The 5,649-nt window shown below is 39.7% G+C and overlaps 1 pseudogene; it reads left to right on the forward strand.

Annotated features, from left to right (window-relative positions):
- Positions 1-3,982: 3,982 nt before the first annotated feature.
- On the forward strand, positions 3,983-5,125 carry LOC104624918 (annotated as a pseudogene).
- The last annotated feature ends 524 nt before the right edge of the window (positions 5,126-5,649 follow it).

Consider the following 5,649-nt stretch of genomic DNA (forward strand, 5'->3'; position numbering starts at 1 on the left):
TCGGAAGAGTAAAAGTGAGGAAATTCATGGTTTGAGATAAAGACAGTTTAATAGGTAAAGCAAAAGCCACGTATGCAAGCAGAGCAAAGCAAGGAATTCATTCACTACTCCCCATGGGCAGGCAGGTGTTCAGCCATCTCCAGGGAAGCAGGGCTCCATCACGCATAATGGTTTCTTGGGAAGACAGACACCATCGCTCCGAATGTCCCTCCACCCCTTCCTTCTTCTCTGCCCCAGCTTTATATACTGAGCATGATGTCGTATGGTATGGAATATCTCTTTGGCCAGCCTGGGTCAGCTGTCCCAGCTGTGTCCCCTCCCAGCTTCCCATGCACCCCCAGCCTTCTTGCTAGCAGGCCAGCACGAGAAGCTGGACTGTCCTTGACTACTTAGCAACAACTGAAAACATCAGCATGTTATCAACATTTTCTCTTCCCAAATCCAAAACATAGCCTCACACTAGCTTCTGTGAAGAAAATTAACTCTATCCCAGCTGAAACCAGGACAGAAGTAAAAAGATGGGGTTTTTTCCTTTATAAATCAGATCTGCATGTATTGTGAAAAATTGCGTAATTCCTTCTACAGTCAACAGTTACACATATTTCATTTGCTTAACTAAAGATTGTATGCACACACATCTGCTGTTCCTTTCATTGATCCAGTGTTGTTGTTTGTTTGAAGAAAGAGCAACCACAAGGGGAAGTTGAAGTGAAATGATCTTTTGGCTTCATCAAGACTGGAAAGTAAATAATGAAAATATATTTGTGCCAAAACAAAACAAATGTTTTTTAATCAGGCTGCTAGTTGACACTGAAATATTCACAGTAAATTCAGAAGGAATAGAGTTGGAACCTTTATATTTATTGTGTTCTCATTATACTGTGCTTCTGTACAGAAATGTGCAGTTATATTGTAAATAATGGAGAATTGCACTTGTTTACACTGAAGTGTAACTAAGATATAGTTGTAATTCTGTACAAGTGCATCTTGGTATCTGTGTGGGTCCTTGCTGAAGGCAGTGGGAGGCTGGGAAAGTACTACATATACAAATCGCTTTGATGAATCTATTGGCATGGGAACCAAAAACAGGGTATTCTAGATTTGAGCAAACACATTTGAATAATGCAACCATCCAGTGCAAGGTTACTGTGCACCTTATGTGCTGCTTCCAGTTCGGATCAGAAGCTGAAAAGACAAAATATTCTGCACTGAGTTTCCCAATAGAGTGCAAACAGAAAGTTCAGAAAATAACCCAAGTACTTCTTGCATGCGACGACTCTGTCCAACAGACACTTTGCACTTTGAGGGGGAAGGGTGGAGTGAACTTAATCTAACTTCAGAATCTTTTCAAGTTCCCATTTCACGAATTACAACCTATTGTGTGTGCTAATGGAATAGGTAACTGCTGGTGCTTCTGGAAAGGGAAATTTAGAAACTGTGGGGATTACACTATGAGCAGGGCCACAAATACAGGATTCTTTCTTTTTCTCAGTTCCCCATCTGTCTACCTGGCCAGTCAGGTTGCGCATTAGAATCCACAATATGGCTTCTATTATAACATAAGCTCATTAAAGCAGGAATTTCAGACATACATTAAAGAGAAGCAGAAAGATTTCTTACTCTCTTCTGATTCTTAGTGTTACCTTTACCACTTACTACTCCCTGTAAGTAAATGAGAGGCTACATTGCTGATTGTAAACCCTTCCACATCCCCAGGAGCTATGCTTTTTACTCTTGAAGAGCTTGTAAATCTGCATGACTAAGGCAAGGTTTGTTCATAGTAGTGAATGGTTCAGTGCATTTGAAAGCATGTATTAATGTAATTGATCTTGCTATTGCAAAGATGTAGAAAACTTCTCAGAAACCATATATCATAACAAGAAAGGTTTCTTCAAAGCCATATTTCTAACTTCCAAAAGGTCTACATATTGAATGTCTCTTGTCCAGAACATTCACATTACTGTAGTTTGACACAGTATGTTTTCTTAAATTTCAAATCAAAGAGGTAGCAGAAGAATCAATTTATTCCTATAACTTTCAAAAGAAATGAGCTGCTGAGTTGACTAAGCAGCTGATCAGATTGTCATTTACAGGTTTTGAAGATTTCAGACACTGAGGCAAAGTTATAGTATCTCTGATGGTTTAGATTTTGTTGCAGAAGTTAAAAAAAACAACACATACATTAGTACAAAGTCAAAAGATATCAGAGAGAAATCTTTGTTATTCTCTCTGGCATTGCAATTAGCTTAACTTTCTGGTTAAGTGGGTAAAATCAGTGCTTTGTGAGGTATTGTAGGAGAAATCTTGAATGATTAGTGATACATATACATATATCTGCAGTTTAATTGTGTGTGTGTGACTGTATATGCATCAACCAGTAGTAGATAGCTTAAACCTGATAATCTCCATAGTAAATGTGTACTTCCTCCCTTCCCTACATGAGCAAAAGAGATAACAATATGGTGCTCTGGGGATGTTTCATATATGTCTATCTTGTTTTGGCTGCATTTATTGTAAGTAACTTTGTAGTATAATACAAACAGTTTGGAAAGACTGAATTTCTTGGTGATAATGAAAGACTGGGAAAGTTAACTTTAAGTTGCAGAAGTTACAGGTAAAACTATTCCAACATAACAGGCAATAAATCTAATGTGATACAATCAAACAGAAAGCAAAAGGAGCAGAACCCCAGTTCAGAAGCTCTTGTTAATGAAGTAAAAAAAAAACAAAACTGAACACCCGCTGAACTATACCAAGTGAAGACACAGTTCATTCTTCTACCTGCTTCTAAAATTTTTTCAGACCCTTATTTATTGTGCTTTGTTTGTAGTTATACTTCTTTGTTTCCAAACAAATGATTCAGAGCCCTTCCTAGTGATAACATCCCTGTTTTATACCATTAATCTTATATTTTAACTTCCCCACACAAAACAGATCCCATTTAAGACAAGTTGTGAATCAGATACGCCAGCGTATCTGCTGTAGCTGCACCTCTGCTACCACTGTTGGCTGGGAAAGGAGTCTCTTCTGTTGAGGGCTCCTGAGACCCAAAGGTGTCCCCAGCCCAGGGCAGTAGGAACAACTTACTCCCCATTGCCCCGATCCTTCACTGTGCTGTGTTGTAATTGTACTGAATTCAACTGTATTGAGCTTTTGCTCTCAGTTCATATTAAAGACTGGTCCTGAAAGGTATTGAATAGGGCTGACCAATTGAAACATTTTTGAATGAAGCTGGGTTTTATCCACTTAGAATTGTTCAACTCCCCCCTCCCCCCCAAGAAGTTAAATATCTTTGACAGTATCTGGGTGTATTGATTGTCATTTCATCTTTACATATTTTCATTTTCTATCCACATATGCACATTTTTTTTCAGATACAAAATGGAGAAGAGAAACAAGGACAAAGCGAGGGCAGGGGGAGCAGCAGGGAAGAAAATTTCTGAGAAGGGAAAGAAAAACTGACACACACACCCCAAACCAGAAGAATTTCTGTTTTCAGAACGGAACTTGCAGTTCTCCAAAGAGCTGGCAGGAATAACACTAGTCTGGTACATAATCCAGGTTCCAGTACAGTCTATGCTTCTCACCACAGGACACTCATATTTTTAGGGATACCTTAATTTTAAAGTAGTATGTATTTTCTTATATTTATCAGGTATTAATTTCCCAATACCAGAAATAAACAAAAATTATAGTATGCACAAAAGGAGCTGCATGACCACTCTCTAAAGGCAGTACCTGCACTGAAAATTTTAAAAGATTGTATAACCAAAGCAAGGACATAACAAAATGCTCAGCTACTCTAACCCTACAGGAAGATGTGCTACAATATCTCCACAGCCAATCAGCAGTACTACAAGCCTCAGACCAGGAAACTCTTTAAAGTACAGTATGTGTGAACATTGCAACTGAGACTTTCTCATTGCTGCTCTTTTTCTCTTCTTTATGCTCATAGGATGGCAAGGCAGATGTGAAGTCACTCATGGCAAAATTTAACATGGATAACAGCCCCACAGAGGATGTTTCAGGTAACAGTCAACCCTTCAAAAGTCCCAGGACAATCTATCCATATGGGATTACAGACGAGGAAAGCAGCACTTGAGAAATTTGCAAGTCAAGGAAATGCAATTTCTCCTTCAGGACCCAGTACCTTTAACAAACCTGTTCCTCCTAAGCCTCCTCTGGGGGTCAAGCCTTCAACTGATGATAAGACAGAGAAGGATCCAAAGCCCCCATATTTGAAACCAGTGGGCCCCTGTATTTGAAATCAGTGACACAAAGGTTTGGGGTTCAGCTTCAGGCAACTAACAGAGAAAATGATGGAAAAGCTGGATGCACTAACCCCCCCACCAAAACCAGTGACTTGGTAAAAGAAGAGCCAAAGCCTCTGTATCCAAAACCTGCAGGGAACAAATTCCTTAACTCTGCTCCTCATGAGAAAGAAAAAAAAGCCTCGGAACAAAACCAAATTTGAATTTTGCACCACAGGAGAGTGAGGCAAAACCAGCATTTTCAAAAGTAACTGGAGTTAAGGAAAACTTCATGTCTGCAACACAAGAAAATGAGCCCAAGCCTCCTTTCTCTAAACCACCTCTTGGACAGAAACCTTCTCTAAACCATGAGCTCTCCCACAATGAAAACACTTTTAATAAAAATATTTTTCTGGATAAAGGACTATCAGTCCCTAGACCAAATATACACTCATTTAAAGCAGCAAAGGAAATGGATGAAAATAGTAACTGTGCTGCAGAAGCTGCAGGCAGTCATTTTTCTAATGTGTCTCTGAAGCCTACTGGCCACTGGTCCAGCCCATCTCAAGGCACCTCAAAAAACATGGAGGAAAAGACTGAAGAAAAGGGAGTGAGTGCTGTCAAGAACATCTTTCTCACCAAAATCAGCCATGAAGAATCAGGTTCTTCTCCTAAGTTCTAAAACAAAAACACAGCGCTTGCTTCAGATAGGCCATCAGGTAGATCACAAGACAAAGAGGGTGGGGACAGGAGCTCAGGAACCCCCAAGCGGAAGGCCTTGCCCCCACTGTTCAAGCTGGGCCAGCCCCCGCAGAAACCCAGCAGACCCCACAGCGTGGACCTGGAAAGGTTCCAGAAGAGCAGCCCAAGAGACAGTGAGTCCTCTCTGTTCTTGCTTTCTTGGGTATTTGCTTTTTTACCTATTTAGTACCTGATTCATTTCAGGTGGAATCCCCTCTTCTGTTCAGATATAACATGAGACCTGTGCATCAGACAACCCCTTAAAGCTTTAACCTATGCTTGTGTCTCTTCTGTAAAGGACAGAAATTAAAATTATATTCTTCCTCAGCAATGGAGTGTAGGGTAAATTTCTATATTCAATAACCCATTTCTATATTGGGTTTATTTGTTTTTCAAAACTACTTAGATGTAGCTATAACTTGTATCAGAGGGTTTAAGTATTTTTCTCAACAGACATTTAAGTCCTGACTTCCTATAAATGAGGTGTTGATGTTCTGTGCCCTGTTCTTGAAAGTAACTTCCTGGGCAGAGCTTGAGTGCCACCAAAATTATATACTACAACCTGTAGTAACCACACCTTTTTTTCTTTTTTGCTTTTCACAAGGACTAACCACAATGTGACCTTATAAGTTGCTGTACTCTAACGTTTGAAATTTTA

This window comes from Phaethon lepturus, unplaced genomic scaffold (assembly GCF_000687285.1).
Source record: "Phaethon lepturus isolate BGI_N335 unplaced genomic scaffold, ASM68728v1 scaffold17270, whole genome shotgun sequence".
In the NCBI taxonomy this organism is placed as follows: Eukaryota; Metazoa; Chordata; class Aves; order Phaethontiformes; family Phaethontidae; genus Phaethon; species Phaethon lepturus.